The 20,591-nt window shown below is 35.4% G+C and overlaps 3 long non-coding RNA genes across 4 annotated transcripts; all 3 read right to left on the bottom strand.

Moving 5' to 3' along the window:
- Nucleotides 1-1,283: 1,283 nt before the first annotated feature.
- LOC113106878 (uncharacterized) lies at nt 1,284-2,289 on the bottom strand. The gene is made up of 3 exons (XR_003292592.1): nt 2,185-2,289; nt 1,925-1,979; nt 1,284-1,563 (listed from the first exon to the last, which is right to left on the bottom strand). It is a non-coding gene; the product is annotated as an uncharacterized LOC113106878 (long non-coding RNA).
- A 1,141-nt stretch (nt 2,290-3,430) lies between these two features.
- LOC113106703 (uncharacterized) lies at nt 3,431-4,806 on the bottom strand. 2 transcript variants are annotated; one of them, XR_003292550.1, is made up of 5 exons: nt 4,742-4,806; nt 4,355-4,655; nt 4,148-4,281; nt 3,803-3,922; nt 3,431-3,627 (listed from the first exon to the last, which is right to left on the bottom strand). It is a non-coding gene; the product is annotated as an uncharacterized LOC113106703 (long non-coding RNA). The 2 variants fall into 2 exon arrangements; XR_003292551.1 differs by having other exon boundaries at nt 3,431-3,622.
- Nucleotides 4,807-13,898: 9,092 nt separating this feature from the next.
- On the bottom strand, nt 13,899-14,860 carry LOC113106701 (uncharacterized). The gene is made up of 3 exons (XR_003292549.1): nt 14,741-14,860; nt 14,484-14,538; nt 13,899-14,063 (listed from the first exon to the last, which is right to left on the bottom strand). It is a non-coding gene; the product is annotated as an uncharacterized LOC113106701 (long non-coding RNA).
- Nucleotides 14,861-20,591: the final 5,731 nt, after the last annotated feature.

The raw sequence follows: 20,591 nt of genomic DNA, 5'->3' as shown, positions 1-20,591 counted from the left end.
TTGAACTTGAAGGCGGATCCGCCTAGGAGTCTCCTGCTGATGCACATTTCATGAATCATTTGAGATCAGGGCTTTGGAGCGGATTTGCAAAACACTGATTCAGATCGGGAATCCGAAGCGTGTTTCGCGAATCATTTCAGGGCTTGAAAAAAAATTCACAAAACATTTGATTCAGATCGGGACTCCGAAGCGCATTTCGCGAATCATTTGAGATCGGGACTTCGGAGCGAGTTCACAAAACATTGATTCAGATCGGGAGTCGGAGTCACGTTTCGCGAATCATATGATCGGGACTTCAGAGCGGTTTTGCAAAACATTGATTCAGATCGGGAGTCGGAGTCGCGTTTCGCGAATCATATGATCGGGACTTCAGAGCGAGTTCACAAAACATTGATTCAGATCGGGAGTCGGAGTCGCGTTTCGCGAATCATTTGAGATTGGGGCTTCAGAGCGGTTTTGCAAAACATTGATTCAGATCGGGAGTCCGAAGCGCGTTTCGCAAATCATTTGAGATCGCTTCGGAGCGGATTTTCAAAACATTTGATTCTATCATGTAGGCTACTTGTCTAGTCTAGACCAACTTTTAATAAAGAGCAAAGAGGTTTAGAGACAGATTTTTGTTAATAGCCTGTTACTAATACCACAGTCCATATCATCAGTAACTGTATAATTTAGTAAGAGAAAATCAAAACAAAATAGGATAAGTTTCCATTTTTATTTTATTTATGGAGCAATGGTAATCTTAACCTCTGTGCAGTGTTTAGGGTATTTCAGGACCCCAAATAAAATTCTAATTCATCTAAATGACATGACACTTAATGAATTTACCAAAACAGAAATTGGGATGTCTGATTGTATATTAGTGTAATAAAATCACTCAGAATGTTCATATAGTGCTTTTGTTTAAAATTGTAATTTTAAATGTTTTCCAGTAAATGGCAGAAATCTACCTTAAGTACGGCAAATTTTTCATATGACCATGTATGAAAGCAAGGAATGTAGATATACTTTAAATTAACTACATATTTATTTTGTATAAGCATTTCATATAAACATTTTTTTCAAAAAATTAACATTTAAACAAATTCCATATCAACTGTATAGTAAAAACATTAAAGGAAGTGATGTTACAATTCATGATTGTCTAGATATTGGTGTTTTTAATTTCACCTCTTAAAGCACTTTCTTTTATCATTGCAAATATCAGTATTCAACAATTTGGGATTAAAACATCAAAATATTATGCATTTGTAATTGCATGTTAAATGCATTTATATCTTGCATTAAACAGTGTGTGTAAACATCTTTCAGGGTCTCTAGAGAGCGATGTGTAGAGGATTGAAACTTGAGCCAGAGGTTCTTCACCGCTATGAGGAGACCTTTGACGTTAACGTTACTCCATCTAGTCTCATCATCCACCCTGATGCTCCACACCTCGGTGCAGATGGCAAAGTAGTGGACCCAAATGAAGAACCTCTCTGTGGCCTGGTATAGGTTAATTGCCCTGATGTGAAAGAAATGGGAGAGGCATCCCACGTTGAGTTTATTGGGGACCATGCAAAACTGAGAAAGAAACACACAATTGGCATTCCACGGTCAGCTGATGGTTACTGGCTTAGTTAACTTGGTGTGATCTTGTAACAAGTACAAGAGGTGACTTCCATGTGGAGAGGGTATGGAGAGATGATGAGCTGATCACAGAGATCACGGCTAAAGTTGTTGAATTCTACTTTGGCACATACATTCATTTTTTGCTAGGAAGAAAATAGGCATGAAAAATTTACCAACAAATGATGTTCCTGTTCTATAGTGAATGTAGTTCTATAGTGATCTATTACAAGAAGAAAACAGTTACCCCAATAAGTCATGCTTCAATTAATTACATTTTATTGTTATTTATGTTATATTGTTGCAACATACCTACCCCAAACTGGAAAGATATGTCAGGAGGGGTTGGTGATTTCTGATGGGTTCAGAATCTGAAGTGATATTGCAGATCATAAGTAAAAGTAAAGAGTTATATTTTTATTAACATTTTCTGACTTAAATCTAAGACTAAAATCTAAGCATTAAATTCAGCAAAAAAAAAAAAAAAAAAAAAGCACACTGAGAAGTATGTGAAAGATTATATGTATAATGTTGGTTAAAACCCTGGCTGAGAAGGCAACAAAAGCTTAAACTTACTAGAAGATAGCAAAATTTGCTTATCACAAAGCAGGCAAGTTACTAGCAGGTGAAGAGGAGCATGATGTCACTAGCAGGTGAGTAGATGATGCTGATGTCACTAGCATGTGTTTTTTTCCAGCTCCTTTATTTTTCCCATGACTCAGCAAGAGCACTTAATTAACAAAAAGCAAACATGTATTATTTTGTGTTAAACATAATGGGGGGTCATGGGCATAATGTATTTAATGAAAAAAATATCTGAAGATTGTTATGAAAATGAAAAAAAAATCTGACATGATAATCTGTCTATGAAAACATGAACAAATGATTAGGACAGGTTAGATGATTATGATGAAGCAATGTTATTAATAAAGGAGCAAGAAATATCTGTCTGAGGTGAAAGTATACCAATAAACGGAAGCTAATTCTATGACGCATCCTATGATAAATCAGATAACTGAGATACATATCAGACATAACATACAACTTGTATCAGCACAATAGGATGCTAAGTTATGCGTTAGACACACACACAGAGAGAGAGAGAGAGAGAGAGAGAGAGAGAGAGAGAGAGAGAGAGAGAGAGAGAGAGCTCCCTCTGATGTATTCATGACAGCGCGCTGAAAGATGGGCAAGGATAGATTTTACTATAGATTCCTATAAAGTTCTCATTACAAATGTACGGCAGATTTGTGCTATATTTTCATCTACGTTATTAAGTGTAATAGTTGTAATTAAGTTTTATTTTCCATAAACCACCTGCGCGTTTTCGAAACTTACACAGCAAAAAGTCCAGTGTTGATTTCAACACTTTTTCAGAGTTTATAGAGCTCCACACTCTCCGGAGTTAAAATAACACTTTCAAAATAGTTAAAGATTTAACACAATGCCGGAGTTCCTAATTTGACTCCAAAAAAAGTGTTAAAATAACATTAAAAGGGATACAGAAAAACAACACTGCTCAGAGTTGCATGTTTTAGCTGGTTAAATCTGTACAGTATCCAAAGATCCACAAAATAGTGTTAAATAAACAACAGCACACAAAATATTTGCCAATGACTTATTTGTAATTCTCACCTCTTAAATGTGAAATCAACTGTTGACCATCTGGGTGCTCTTTTTGACAGATAAATTAGCATTCTGTCAACGTCTGCTCTCAACTGCTCTCAAATCTCTCCCTGGGAGACTCCATTTTACCTTCATCAATGTTATACACTGTTGTCTGCAGGAATGTGTAAAAAAAAGTTCAGAAGTGCACCATAGGACAAATTTAACACAAAATGTGCCTTGAAAAGTTCATCAAATGCTCCAAGGGAGCGGTTTGCCTGGCATGGGATGAGATGCTTATCCAAGATGATGTAGAAGCACTCAGTATTGCTTATTGGTGTCCAACAGCAAGGATGTAGGGATGCTGATGCTGGATGTTGTTGAGGGGCTCCTCCAAACTGCAGCATGACTAAACTTAAAAATGAAAATTGAAAATTAGACACAAACATAATGTCCAGTTAGAAAAAACAACAGTATAAAAGTGACTGTTCAAAGAAACTCAACGGCTGGTGCAATATGAGAATGCATATGAATGATTTTAAATCTCCATGTTAGAGCAAACCAAAACACAATATTAAAATGTCAATACCTTATGAAAGATTACAAGTCTTTCAGCAGCATAACATGGACTGTTTTTGGAGACTTCAGTCCTATGATGGTGGAAGGAGATGTATCAGTAAAAGAAGAGATGCCATTTCCCGATCGTAAACTAAAGACGAAATTCACATGAAGAAAAAAACATTATTAAATACTAAATATTTTAAGTTGAAGAATAGAAAGCATTTTAAACATTCACCTGTTAATAAGGAAAACATCCAACCTCATAGGTTCTTAAGTTGCTAAATGTTAATTTTTTTTTTGTCATCAAAACAAAATATATTGTAACTGCAAATATAGCAGATGTGTAAATACAAGCAAATCAAATACAACTTACTTGTCTCATGAAGTTCACTTCCTTCAGGACATTCTGGTGTCTTTCATGACATCTGGCCTGAAGAATGTGTCCCTCTTCTGAAGCAGCCTGGAGGATGTCTCAGTGTCAAACAGGAGAGTGAAGTCTTGACCAACCTTTAAGAAGATATTAACGATAAACAATATTCTCAAATTGCATTCTTGTGAAAACATGTTATTCCAAACTTACCAGGCCTTTTGTATCTATGAATCATGGGAAGGTGGAGAGGATATCAACACTAGAGCCTGGATCTTTAATAAGCTCTTGGTGATGCTGAAAGGTCTCTCTCATCTTTTGGATGATTAGGGAATTCTCTGTGGTTTGGCTGAGCAAAGAAATGGCCTCTCTAGTAGCTTTTTGGCATTTTGGGCTTCCTGGAGAAACATCATGAGGGCTGTCTAGTGGCAAAGATCCTCGTCTAATCTTCCTGTGGACTTTTCATACGCCAAGCAATGTATCCTATGTTGCTTGCAGCATCATAAAAGTGTTCCTTAAAAGAATCACATTTCTATGTCAGATATTGATATCATAACATTGCAATTATAACATGAAAGGGTCATGCAGACGATGACTTACGTAGCCTTTCTTGAATATGGATCTTTTTGGGAACAGTATCACTATGCCAAGAGCATTCTGTTCTCTGATAGCTTAAGTAGGGAGTTGCTTAAGAGAAGATATCAAATTGGTCTTAATTTATACAATGGTCATGCACCTAATTTATATATATATATATATATATATATATATATATAAAAAAAGTTAATAATAATAAATTAAATTAAAAAAATGACCTTGGTGATTCATTAATTAACACAGACTCAAAGGGGTTAAAAAAATTATATATTTTGGATAATTTTCATTTCTGGGTGAACAGAACCTTTAGGACACAAAAGGACATAAAAACTTTGTTCTATACCTGTTTTGCAGACAGTACAGATGTGTCCTCTTTTCTTTGTCTCTTGTTAGGGACCTCATGTAAGATTACAGTCGATGCACTTGAACTGTTGCTTTTGTCAGACTTCTCAGATATGGAAGGCAAAGAGTCTGAAAATTCTAAATAAAGTATTAAAATATTACAAATATTTTGATGACCAGCACAAGAATCAGAAATAGCCAATTTATCATATTTATCCTGAGTTGCTTGATAACAAAACATAAACATTCAATAAAGCTCACCATCATGAGAAAACAGTCAGCATTATATTTCTGCATCGACTTCGGTCTCTGTTGCATCCTTGTATGTAACTTTTGCATTAGGTGGCAAGCAAAATTTCTCAATGACTGAAAAAAGAAGAAAAAATTATTCAAGTTGACGCCCTTTCTTGCTTCACAACAAATGTCTGATTTGAAAACGTTTTTTTATGATGCAAGCAAAATGTAAATATGAATTATTTTTATTTTATCAATACATCCCCTTCTACAGAAAATTATGTGATAACGGCAAATACAGAAATGAGGCAACAACACAATACACAGAATTTATCAGATTTTAATCAAATTCTTAGTTATTTTAAAAGAGTAAGAAAAAAAAACCTTTGACGCGAAATTGCATGAAGTAAAACCTCTCTTAAATGCAGTCCAGCTTCACATACTTCTGTTGTTCGTAAAGTATCTTAGCTAGCTAACGAAGCTAATCACGTCGACGATGGCAATAAACGAGACTTTGTAAAAGATCGTTCGTTTTATTAATTCGGTAAAGCATTTTAATTAATTAGAGACCAAGCTGTTAAATCGAAAAGCTCGCGCGTAATCCGCTGCCACGATGTAGGTTAACTTGAAATGTGGAAGCGAACGCACACACACAGCCTAATATACGTTTATGCGCAGTGCTCCATAGCGCGTTGTGCTGTACATTCTCTACTGAATAAGCACCAATCATGAATGTAAAAGTATGATTAAATTTAACTTACCTTTCAAAGGTAAGTTAAAATTACTCTTTGGGTGTTGAAATCAACTCGGAAATGTTTAACACAGAAATTTCAACTCTCCAATTTTTGCTGTGTAGGAATTGAATTATGCCCACAAATATGACGGGAAAAAAGCTTGGCTGCATTATTATAACATCATTAATAAAATAATAATAGAAAAATAAAACATTTAAGAGCAATATCATTATCGGGCATTGCTTATATGAGCATGAAACGAATGGATGATATGCAGCGATTTCAGCATAATTGTTCATGTTAATTAATCAGACGTAGAGTAGCTCTTGCTATTTTTATCTGAAAAAAATTCGCCGATGCAGATGTGAACTTGACCGAAAGTGTTACTCGGATTACGCTTTACAAACACGAAAGTACAATAAATTTACATAGTGTCACTATCATTATTTTTTTTATGTATTGTTATATTTAATTTATATTTTGTATTCAATTTGCACTTTCTGATCAACCAAAATATTATTTAACAGCATGGAAATCACTGATTATTGCTAAATAATCGAATAAGATTTAAAATATATTTAAGATAAAAACTATGACAAACAAATAATTTTGATTTTCGTCATCTCGAATATGTTTAATGTAATTAGGCTACAAATATATCCAGTCCATTTTTATTTTATAAAGACCATTTCATTATTTGTCTGTGATTTAAAAATGAACACACAAAGATTATTTTTCTTTTTTTGATACTTTATTCAACTGCATTTTTTTTTTACAAAACATCATCTTCCAGTATAACTTTAGCAGCATATTTTAATCCAGCGGTGAAACGTAGTTTTTAAAAGATAAAGAAAAAAAAGTTCACCAAGTTTAACCAAACAACTATTATAAGGTATAAAACAGAGACCAAATAGCCTAGATATTTTAACTATGGTTAAAACTCAAAACTAAAATAATAATTATAAAAAAATGGATATTATATTTACCACGACCGGTGAAACATTCAAATGTCTATTAAAAAACATAAGTCGGTGTACGCGCTTAGATGAGAGCCGAGTGCGCAGCCTGTTCACATTTAGTGGAATAAATTCGCTCCGCTGGAACAGATGTTGCAGGAACAGCCAGGTACCACTGGACAAGTAAAGCTTCTCTGTCCCTGAAACTAATGGGCAGCAAATCTTTCACCACCATTTCAGCGAACAGCTTTGTCGTCTTCTCGGTTAATGCGTTGCATTTAGGTCTTACGGCAAGTGATTCAATGCTCGTCTGAGTTGCCGCTCTGTTATCGCCAGATATTTTATGAAGGGTACGCATTTTAGATGATAGCGCATTGTATTTGTTGTAGATTTGTGTGACAGCTTGGCGCTATACAGCTTACCCTGAACTGTATTTTCAGCGTTCTTCTCAAAGGGAAGCCAGCCATTACTACTTGACTTTGAGGCCATGCTTATCTGTCTTCTTACGTCTTTTGAGGAATCAAGTGGGAAGCTAACCAATCAGAGATCAGGGCGCCGCCCAACGTGCTGCCATAATCAATCAGAAATAATAATAATAATAATAATTTCGATAATCGTTTACTTGATCGATCATCGCTGTCGCGGTCGAGTACTCGATCACTGTTGCACATCCCTACTGCTCAACTGTGATTGCTGCTGTTGAACATTGAGCTATGCTACAAACTTTTTTCAGTTTTATTTTTATGCTTTAACTACTTAATAAATGGGTTGCAAACCTGTCTACATAGGATCACCTTGGTCAAGACAATAAACTATATAAAATCGCACCTTTTTAACATATCAGTCAGCATTTGAACTGCTATGTGTGTGTGTGAGTTTGTTTATTTAGTAGTTTTTCATATGTATCATTACATTATTCAAGTAAGCTCCAAACCAGTACCTGCGTTTAAAGTTGTAATCCGACAAAGGATGCAGCAAACCAGTTCCATCACCGTCTCCTCCATTATGACGTAAAACATAACAGCAAAAACAATTAGTTCTGTCTCCACCTCTCCTGACAGGATTGTACTTGAGTCAGTGCTCCTCTTACACCGTTGCTATGTGACACAGCGATAATCGGAAACACCTGGTGGCGGAATTAGGAAATCCTGCAAATGCGGAGCATCTCAAGCACTTCAGAGCGAATTTGCAAAACATTTTATTCAGATTGGGAGTTTTGCGAATCATTTGAGACGGGAGGTCAGAGTTTGCAAAACATTTGATTCAGATCGGGACTCCTAATCGCGTTTTGCGAATCATTTGGCTTCGACTGAGTTCGACAAACATTTGATTCAGATCGGGACTCCGAATCGCGTTTTGCGAATCATTTGGCTTCGACTGAGTTCGACAAACATTTGATTCAGATCGGGACTCCGAATTGCATTTTGCGAATCATTTGGCTTCGACCGAGTTCGACAAACATTTGATTCAGATCGGGACTCCGAATCGCGTTTTGTGAATCATTTGGCTTCCACCGAGTTCGACAAACATTTGATTCAGATCGGGACTCCGAATCGCGTTTTGCGAATCATTTGGCTTTGACCGAGTTCGACAAACATTTGATTCAGATCGGGACTCCGAATCACGTTTTGCGAATCATTTGGCTTCGACAGATTTGATTCAGATCGGGACTCCGAATCACGTTTTGCGAATCATTTGGCTTCAACCGAGTTCACAAAACATTTGATTCAGATCAGGAGTCTGGCCTATTATTAGCCCATTAATAATTACTCTCAAAATAGGACAACTGACAAAAAAGTAACAACAAAACACATTTAATAATATGTCAGATATAGGCCATAACAACGAAAAATAAATAAATAATAATATATATTATGCTGCCCCACTTTTTGACTGCATCTGTAATTACAAACAAAAACACCTATCTTTTCAGATATTTTGTTACAAAAAATGTTCTAAAAATAGGTATGGTTTGTTAGAGTTTAATTAATTTGGATCTGATCTAATTTCAACCTCTTATTTGAATATTTTGGTTTGCCATGGGGTGTGCAGACACAAACTAATGCGGGATTAGATGTAACAATGTTTTTTTGTGCCAAAATTCAAATATATTTTAAAGATATTGCTGAACATTTATTTTACCATTTAGCAAAATTATTTAAGTAGAGAATTGTACTTCTGCTGTTAGAAGAAAAAAAATTCAAGTGATTGCTCTGGGGCTGCATGTGCATGCAGTGAAGCTTTGTCTGTTCATTATCATTATCAAAAAACGGTAACTTTAAACACAAACACACACTGCTCAGTTTTTATGTAGTAAAATCTGTACCGTTAAGCCTTATCACCTTACTGTCCTGATGTAAAACATTTTGTTTTACGTGGATATTGGAAGCGAATGAAGTACGTAAATAATATTTACAGAAAAATGTGATTTTGTGTCGAATGAGAGACCCAACTTTAGTTTGAGTTTCATTCTAGCCTAAAATGATCGTTCGTTTTGGCTTGTGAATTTATGTAGCTTCTTATATCTTTTAATTATATTCTCTAAATCCAAGGTCTCAAACTCAATTCCTGGAGGGCCACAGCTCTGCAGAGTTTAGCTCCAACCAGCTCCAAATCACACCTGCTTGGAAGTTTCTAGTAATCCTGAAGACCTTGATTAGCTGGATCAGGTGTGTTTGATTATGGTTGGAGCAAACTGTGCAGAGCTGTGGCCCTCCAGGAATTGAGTTTGAGATCAATGCTCTAAATACTGTTAAATTTAAAGGATTTGTTGTGGAGCAAGGATAACTTAAATAGCCTATGTTTTCATTGTTTATTATTATTATTTATCATATATTTATTTGACCCTCTAACTTTAGCACTCACTATTCTAGTTCTACTCTTTAAAAAAAAATAAATAAATAGATCGGGACTCTGACGCGTGTTTCGCAAATTATTTGAGATCAGGACTTTGGAGTGAGTTCGCAAAACATTTGATTCGGATCGGGACTCCGAAGCACGTTTCGCGAATCATTTGAAATCAGTCCCAGCGGATTTTTAAAACATTGATTCAGATCGGGACTCCCCCACACAGCAAAAAGGACTGCGCGGCCGTGTTGCGGCTTCCGGAACGGAACTGTACCGGCGTCAACTTGCGGGCAATGACGGATCCGATACGAATTCGGATCCCGGACCCGCCGTTGCACCGCGCTCCACGATTAAAACCTTACCTCCACGGTGGGTCTGTTTGGGTCCTGCAAATTGAAACACATCCGCCACCATACTGTCTCATCTGGCCCTGGTCCGTTTTGGACCCATATATCTCATTTTCAAAATCCCTTCTGTTCTTGCTGTAGGATAAAAGAAATTGTAAGATAAACTAATAAATATTTCTAGCCTAGGCTACTACAGAAATATAAACATAAACTTAAATCTGAATTGCTTTGTAATTTTAACCGAACAATATTGTAAATAAGCCTAAAAAACTTTTGAAGATTTACTGCATGTCAAAAGGGTAGGCTTTTTATTATTATGATTAGCTTGATAGTTAACAGGAATATTTTTAGTAGCCTACTTTCCTTACTAAATAAGTGAGCGTGTCCGTCCGTTTTTACTGACGCACTAACTATTGCATTGTGTTAAAAATAACATCAGGTATAGGTCTACCTGATTGAACAATCTGCGTGTGTAAAGTAGCCATCAGCTGCTCAGGGAGTTATGGTCAGACTAGGTTTGATTTTGAGTTGCCAAAGAGGGTAACACTTTATAATAACGTTCAGTTGTACGTATTTTATAAGTCAGTGGTTAAATAATGATGAACTAATCATTTACAAAACATTCATAAATTATTAGCAAGTGATGTACTATCATTTTAAGTATGTTTTGTAAATTCTGTTACAAGTCATTTGCAAATGTCTTGTACATGATTAACTATCAGGGTTGGTACAGATTCTGTTAAATGAAATTCCAGGACTTTCAAGCACTACTTTTTTGGATTTCGATCAGCACTTATCAAACATCTAACAAATATCTTCATTTTTTTAACTCAAGTTACATATCCAGTATATCATGGTGTCTGATGTTTCACTGTCATGCTTGGGGAATCCTCTTAACCATTGAGAAGATATTGAAACAGATTTATAGACGATCGACCTGAAGAATGAAAGTTGTATTATATACTTAATATCATGCCCATAGCAATGTAAAAAAAAAAAAAAAAAAAAACTCTTTATCTCAGACGGTCGGCAGCGTTAATTGTGTAAAATTATTTTGATATTGAAATCATACATATTTTTTAATATTTTTAATTAGGGATGCACCGATACCACATTTTGTAAATGTTTAAAAGAGTAATTTTTTTGTAAATGGGCTAACTGACTGAGGATACTCACCAAGACCAGCGTTTTAAATTATGTAGACCCTCTAACCCTAACACATTTACAAGTGATGTATAGTTTACACTGTAGATTAGGGGATGAAGAAAGTGTTTTAAATATTTTTTTTCATTTACACATCATCTATGAAGTACAAAAAAAAGAACATTTATGAAACGCAAAGTCACGTTTAGTAAAAGATTAAAATAAAAGGCTACACGGTCATATTGGTAAGATGGGTGCAGCGATTTTTAAGGCTGCCCAAACATTTACAAACGACTGACTTTGAAATCTGACTATCGCAAGCTAACACGTCATCAAACTATTCAGGCTGTCTGTAAAAGGACCACAACACAACCTTTTCACATGCCCTTCTTTTGGGCTGGAGGGTGTTACTAACCTTGACCAGTCGCTCTGCTCGTAAGGATCGAGTCCTTTGATTCTCTTTATTTTCTCGTCATATCTCATCTTTGCTTTAGGATTTAGTTTTAGGCAGTATGGTCCGACAATGTTTTCTTTAGCCCGCTGCATTTTGTAGGATTATATTCCGTTTTTCACGCTAATTTTTCATTATTTTCATGCCAGAACACTAGCCTGCTATGCCAGACCATGCTAACTGGCCAAACATACCCATAATTCTTTGCGTTCTGATGACATTGCCGCCCAGTTGGTCACATGTGTTAGCGATCTCTATTCCTCCAGACATGCTGTATAAACGATACTATTAAGACCGTTTTCCAGGTTAGATGGGCTGCATAGCGCTCAAAACCAACATGAAAAGGGTAGCTAGTGATGTTCACTTAGCGTTTTGTTTTGTTGTTAAACTGTGTAAAATGAGCGGTGACGCTGGATGGTATCAAGCTAATAGACGGTAGCTAACATTAGAAGTTAAGCCTGCACTTTTTGACATTCAAACAGGAGGCATATTGTCTGAACCAACTCAAACAGTGATTAAAATGCCGAAGCTTAATTTTAACAGGATCCGCTGTTTGACGGCGCCAGCCGGAGGCGGAGCTGATCCTCTGGGCGGCACCAAAACGAATTTGAATTTGAACTTGAGGCGGATCCGCCTAGGAGTCGCCTGCTGATGCACATTTCATGAATCATTTGAGATCAGGGCTTTGGAGCAGATTTGCAAAACATTGATTCAGATCGGGAATCCAAAGCGCGTTTCGCGAATCATTTCAGGGCTTGAAAAAAAATTCACAAAACATTTGATTCAGATCGGGACTCCGAAGCCCGTTTCGCGAATCATTTGAGATCGGGACTTCGGAGTGAGTTCTCAAAACATTGATTCAGATCGGGAGTCCGAGTCGCGTTTCGCGAATCATATGATCGGGACTTCAGAGCGAGTTCACAAAACATTGATTCAGATCGGGAGTCTGAGTCGCGTTTCGCGAATCATTTGAGATCGGGGCTTCAGAGCGGTTTTGCAAAACATTTGATTCAGATCGGGACTCAGAAGCGCATTTCGCGAATCATTTGAGATCGGGACTTCGGAGTGAGTTCTCAAAACATTGATTCAGATCGGGAGTCGGAGTCGCGTTTCGCGAATCATATGATCGGGACTTCAGAGCGAGTTCACAAAACATTGATTCAGATCGGGAGTCGGAGTCGCGTTTCGCGAATCATTTGAGATCGGGGCTTCAGAGCGGTTTTGCAAAACATTGATTCAGATCGGGAGTCCGAAGCGCGTTTCGCCAATCATTTGAGATCGCTTAGGAGCGGATTTTCAAAACATTTGATTCTATCATGTAGGCTACTTGTCTAGTCTAGACCAACTTTTAATAAAGAGCAAAGAGGTTTAGAGACAGATTTTTGTTAATAGCCTGTTACTAATACCACAGTCCATAGCATCAGTAACTGTATAATTTAGTAAGAGAAAATCAAAACAAAATAGGACGAGTTTCCATTTTTATTTTATTTATGGAGCAATGGTAATCTTAACCTCTGTGCAGTGTTTAGGGTATTTCAGGACCCCAAATAAAATTCTAATTCATCTAAATGACATGACACTTAATGACTTTACCAAAACAGAAATTGGGATGTCTGATTGTATATTAGTGTAATAAAATCACTCAGAATGTTCATATAGTGCTTTTGTTTAAAATTGTAATTTTAAATGTTTTCCAGTAAATGGCAGAAATCTACCTTAAGTACGGCAAATTTTTCATATGACCATGTATGAAAGCAAGAAATGTAGATATACTTTAAATTAACTACATATTTATTTTGTATAAGCATTTCATATAAACATTTTTTTCAAAAAATTAACATTTAAACAAATTCCATATCAACTGTATAGTAAAAACATTAAAGGAAGTGATGTTACAATTCATGATTGTCTAGATATTGGTGTTTTTAATTTCACCTCTTAAAGCACTTTCTTTTATCATTGCAAATATCAGTATTCAACATTTTGGGATTAAAAAAAATCAAAATATTATGCATTTGTCATTGCATGTTAAATGCATTTATATCTTGCATTAAACAGTGTGTGTAAACATCTGTCGGGGTTTCTAGAGAGCGATGTGTAGAGGATTGAAACTTGAGCCAGAGGTTCTTCACAGCTACCAGGAGACCTTTGACGTTAACGTTACTCCATCTAGTCTCATCATCCACCCTGATGCTCCACACCTCGGTGCAGATGGCAAAGTAGTGGACCCAAATGAAGAACCTCTCTGTGGCCTGGTATAGGTTAATTGCCCTGATGTGAAAGTAATGGGAGAGGCATCCCACGTTGAGTTTATTGGGGACCATGCAAAACTGAGAAGGAAACACACAATTGGCATTCCACGGTCAGCTGATGGTTACTGGCTTAGTTAACCTGGTGTGATCTGGTAACAAGTACAAGAGGTGACTTCCATGTGGAGAGGGTATGGAGAGATGATGAGCTGATCACAGAGATCATGGCTAAAGTTGTTGAATTCTACTTTGGCACATACATTCATTTTTTGCTAGGAAGAAAATAGGCATGAAAAATTTACCAACAAATGATGTTCCTGTTCTATAGTGAATGTAGTTCTATAGTGTTCTATTACAAGAAGAAAACAGTTACCCCAATAAGTCATGCTTCAATTAATGACATTTTATTGTTATTTATGTTATATTGTTGCAACATACCTACCCCAAACTGGAAAGATATGTCAGGAGGGGTTGGTGATTTCTGATGGGTTCAGAATCTGAAACGATATTGCAGATCATAAGTAAAAGTAAAGAGTTATATTTTTCTTAACATTTTCTGACTTAAATCTAAGACGAAAATCTAAGCATTAAATTCAGCAAAAAAAAAAAAAAAAAAGCACACTGAGAAGTATGTGAAAGATTATATGTATAATGTTGGTTAAAACCCTGGCTGAGAAGGCAACAAAAGCTTAAACTTACTAGAAGATAGCAAAATTTGCTTATCACAAAGCAGGCAAGTTACTAGCAGGTGAAGAGGAGCATGATGTCACTAGCAGGTGTGTAGATGATGCTGATGTCACTAGCATGTGTTTTTTTCCAGCTCCTTTATTTTTCCCATGACTCAGCAAGAGCACTTAATTAACAAAAAGCAAACATGTATTATTTTGTGTTAAACATAATGGGGGGGTCATGGGCATAATGTATTTAATGAAAAAAATATCTGAAGATTGTTATGAAAATGAAAAAAAAAATCTGACATGATAATCTGTCTATGAAAACATGAACAAATGATTAGGACAGGTTAGATGATTATGATGAAGCAGCAATGTTATTAATAAAGGAGCAAGAAATCTGTCTGAGGTGAAAGTATACCAATAAACGGAAGCTAATTCTATGACGCATCCTATGATAAATCAGATAACTGAGATAGATATCAGACGTAACATACAACTTGTATCAGCACAATAGGATGCTAAGTTATGCGTTAGACAGAGAGAGAGAGAGAGAGAGAGAGAGCTCCCTCTGATGCGTATTCATGCACTGAAAAAAGTGATTTTGGAGAGTTGTAAATATAATCTGTGGAAACCATATAAAATGTACATGATTATTGCAGCCAGCCAACGAATTCTAAAGTAATGGGTAAATTCTACATATGCTACCCATTCATCAACAGTAAGAACCATCACATAGAAAAATGCAGTAAAATATACCCCCAAACCGTGAGTTTTTTTTTTTTGCTTTAAATTGCGCATGCGTCAGCCCGCATTTTTGATTGAGTGTGGACTCATATAAACACTGAAGCATTGTTAAAAGTAACACTGAAGCAGAGTTGAAGTTAACGAGATAATTAAGAAATTAATTGGGTCATGATTGACCATTATTGAAGACATCCGATGTTAACAAGCAGACTCACCAAACTAGAAAATCACAATTTGTGTGTTACCATTGTAGTGGTCAATGTTTCCTTTAGTTGGGTTCTTGAACCTTCAGATGTTTACTTTAGACTTTGTGGGGCTGTGTTAACAGAATGATTACAGACAAATCAGCCCAAAGACAATCATGTGTGCTATTGATTGTTGTTTGAACTAATTGTTATGGAAAGACCTGAACGCGTCAGTTCAGGTTTCTTTAATGTATACATAAATTAAGTGGTGGGTGGGGGTAGGAAGTCAGCATTTTTTGGCATAATATGATGTTTTTAAAAGTTAGTTCTACATAAAGAAATAATTATTATGTTTAGAAACACAGACATCAAGAATCAGCGTGAGCATCACAACAACGGTGACCATCAAAAAAGCATGTTGTAGCCAATAAAAACTCATCCATTGCTCCCATCATGCATTGCGGCATGAATAAATTATGGGCTGAACTGACTTTTTAACTTTTTAATAACTAAATTGTATTTTTGCTGAGATATTTTTTACCTAATTTTAATGAGTAAGTAGCTGTTGAATATATACATAAATGTGAGGTATTGTTACCCAATTTATGCAAGCATTTAATAGCTTTTTACTTCAGATAGTTTATACTCAATATATGGGATTAAATCTACCCCACCAAAGTTGATGCAAATTGTTACCTCACATTTATTGGGTAAATTCTATAGATTAGTTTTTACAGTGTGACAGCACGCTGAAAGATGGGCAAGGATAGATTTTACTATAGATTCCTATAAAGTTCTCATTATAAATGTACGGCAGATTTGTGCTATATTTTCATCTACGTTATTAAGTGTAATAGTTGTAATTAAGTTTTATTTTTAAGTTAAGTTTTATTTTCCATAAACCACCTGCGCGTTTTCGAAACCTAGGAATTGAATTATGCCCACAAATATGACGGGAAAAAAAGCTTGGCTGCATTAATATAACATCATTAATAAAATAATATCAATAATAATAAAAAAATAAAACATTTAAGAGCAATATCATTATCGGGCATTGCTTATGAGCATGAAACGAATCGCTGATATGCAGCAATTTCAGCCTAATTGTTCATGTTAATTAATCAGACGTAGAGTAGCTCTTGCAATTTTTGTGGGTGATCAACCATTTGGATGGATGATCACGGCCTTCCGAGCCTACTAGTAGGCGCAGGATGCCCCTCCTGGCCCATTTCTATGGGCTTATAACGAAAGTACAATAAATTTACATAGTGTCACTTTCATTATTTATGTATTGTAATATTGAATTTATATTTTGTATTCAATTTGCACTTTCTGATCAACCAAAATATTATTTAACAGCATGGAAATCACTGATTATTGCTAAATAATCGAATAAGATTTAAAATATATTTAAGATAAAAACTATGACAAACAAATAATTTTGATTTTTGTCATCTCGAATATGTTTAATGTAATTAGGCTACAAATATATCCATCCATTTTTATTTTATAAAGACCATTTCATTATTTGTCTGCGATTTAAAAATGAACACAAAGATTATTTTTCTTTTTTTGATACTTTATTCAACTGCATTCTTTTTTTTACAAAACCTAGTCTTCCAGTATAACTTTAGCAGCATATTTTAATCCAGCGGTGAAATGTAGTTTTTAAAAAATAAAGAAAAAAGTTCACCAAGTTTAACCAAACAACTATTATAAGGTATAAAACAGAGACCAAATAGCCTAGATATTTTAATTATGGTTAAAACTCAAAACTAAAATAATAATTATAAAAAAAAAGGATATTATATTTACCACGACCGGTGAAACATTCAAATATCTAGTCAAAAAGATAAGGCGGTCTACGTGCTCAGGTGAGAGCCGAGTAAACAGCCTGTTCACATTTAGTGGAATTAATTCGCTCCGCCGGAACAGATGTTGCAGGAACAGCCAGGTACCACTGGACAAGTAAACCTTCTCTGTCCCTGAAACTAATGGGCAGCAAATCTTTCACCACCATTTCAGCGAAAAGCTTTGTCGTCTTCTCGGTTAATGCGTTGCATTTAGGTCTTACGACAAGTGATTCAATGCTCATCTGAGTTGCCGCTCTGTTATCGCCAGATATTTTATGATTTGTGTGACAGCTTGGCGCTACACAGCTTACCCTGAACTGTATTTTCATCGTTCTTCTCAAAGGGAAGCCAGCCATTACTACTTGACTTTGAGGCCATGCTTATCTATCTGTCTTACGTCTTTTGAGTGGGAAGCTAACCAATCAGAGATCAGGGCGCCGCCCAACGTGCTGCCATAATCAATCAGAAATAATAATTTCGATAATCGTTTACTTGATCGATCATCGCTGTCGCGGTCGAGTACTCGATCACTGTTGCACATCCCTACTGCTCAGCTGTGATTGCTGCTGTTGAACATTGAGCTATGCTACAAACTTTTTTCAGTTTTATTTTTATGATTTAACTACTTAAAAAACGGGTTGCAAACCTGTCTACATACCCAGCAAACATTTGGACGTCTTTTGACCGTTGAAAAGACGTCCATCCGAGACGTCCCGTCATGGTTGAAAAATAGTTCCAAAATGAAAGTTGAACCGACGTCTTTGACGTCTTCTAGACGTGAACTGCACGTCTTTTCTGCACGTCCCTAGACGTCTAAATGCGTCGATTTCTGGACGTCGTTGTCTTCTGGATTTTTAAATGCTTTGCTGCATAGTTTAAGTGTATGTATATAAAAGCCTGCATATAAAATAATCACACACCCACTGTGTAACATCGTGAAAGGCAATCAATTACGTCTTGAGGTTTAAAACTTCTTGACAAAAGTTCAAGATCGGTCCAGTCGGACATGAACGTCCATAAAACATCTTAATCACGTGTAAATCACTAACAATAAAACATTATTTGTGGACATATGCAAAAAAAGGAAGCATGTTCTGATTTAGCACATTTTATTGTTTTTGAACAGTTTAGCATCTGTTAACCAAACTAAAATACTAATTACAAAATACTGTATTATTATATAAAGGGAAAATTCTTTCCTTTACTCACCCTCATGTTTCAAACCTGTATACCTTTCTGTGTTCTGACCATATTGTTTTCATGTTTGCTTTACTGGGACAATGACAAATAAGAATCTTCAAGATGATAATATATTTAAAAATGTGTTTTTCAAATGTTATCTTTGAATCCATTTTGGATTTCTGAAATAAGTTTACAGGCCTACCATTTTTACATCAGAAATATGATTTAATGAGGGGCATCACTGAATAAAAAGTGCTGAAATACTCAATCTTAAAGTCCATTATTATTGTTAAAAATTTCTATTTGCAGTGTTTGTTTATTAATGTTTTTAATATATAAATCAATATTAATTGCATTTATTTTAAAATACTTTAATCATATAATATTAATAATATTATTAATATTTGAACATGTGGCATAAACACCTTGCAGGAGCCATTGTTGTCTTGTGACAAGAAAATCATAAAACATAAAACCCTCATCATAAAACATGTTTGAAAACATTGCTATTTATGAAATCAAAGTGGGGTAAATGATTTTAAACGGTATAGAACCGACATTAATTAAAATATAACATTTCTGAGAATGTTTTCTACTAGAATGTTAAAAGATGGTTTCTTTTTATCAATTCTTTATTAATCTTGTCATTGACTTAAACAGTTGTCTTATAAACACAAAGATATTTGGAAGAATGTTTGTAACCAAGCAGATCTCACAATCCATTAACTGCCACTTTAGGAAAAATTATTATGATCGTAACATGAGGGTGAGAAAATTATGACTATTTTCATTTTTGGATGAACTATCCCTTAAACAAACTACAGTTGTTTGGCTCATTTCTTGTAACCTCCACCCCCATCTCTTCCTGGAGCAAGCTTCAGGTGTTCTGCCATTGCTACATCCCATTCAGAGACTCCACCTCTTCACAGCATCTGAGGGAAGAGAACACATTTCTTTTTAAAATAAATAAAATAAAACATTTGAGATAAATGACATGCACTTATTTTCTAAATATCTTTATGGTCTACAGCTGAAAAAAACAAAACAAAAAAAAACCCTTGGACCAAGATGAATGAATCATGAATGAAACATTAGGGGGAAAAAAGGTAATCAACAAGCATTAGATTTTATTTTTATTGTACAAAAGGTGTTATGATTTAATGTGATGCCCTTGAGAAACAATCAGTGTAACTGTGAGAAAGTGAACAGGACATTTCTGAAAAGACAGGAGAGCTGTGATGTCCCCTGAATAATTAATTAAAGCGTACAAATAAAAATCACATCAATATAAGTAACTTTTAGCTTTCTAACGTTAGCTAATTTTAGCCAAACTCAGTGAATTTCAGTTGACAACGTGGGCATCATTTCTCTCGGTTCCTTCGTGTCAAACAAGTAAAACTCAAGCACGTTAATCAAATAATACGAAATGTACTTACCCCACGGTAGATTTTATGTAATTTATATCGACAAATCTCCCTCCAAGAGCCCTCTTCGAGTCCTCTCCTCCTCGTGGTGGTTGCCTGCTTGATGTACCGGAACTTCCGGAAGAAAGCGAGATCTCGCGAGATAATCTATCCTATCGCGGGATTTTGTAATATCACGAAACATATCAGTATGTTTTGTGTCTACATCTTGGCAGCACCGTTTTGGCAATTACATCCAATTCAGACCGAAATTGTGACCGGGTATATATCTGTTTTACATGTATATGCATAGATTCAATAAAAATAATAACAACAAATACATAAAACAGGTTGAAATAATGACTAAATTGCAGCATTGCTTTGCAATCACTTATTATAATTTTTTTAAACAAGATAAAGTGAATATATTTACTTTGTATATATTTTTTTTTTCCTGCTATTCTTGCTTGGACATCTTTTCACAAACCATGATGAGACATGTAAAAGAC

Source organism: Carassius auratus, chromosome 8, assembly GCF_003368295.1.
Source record: "Carassius auratus strain Wakin chromosome 8, ASM336829v1, whole genome shotgun sequence".
In the NCBI taxonomy this organism is placed as follows: Eukaryota; Metazoa; Chordata; class Actinopteri; order Cypriniformes; family Cyprinidae; genus Carassius; species Carassius auratus.
Note: the sequence above shows the minus strand (reverse complement) of the source record. Positions and strands in the feature narration are given on the sequence as shown.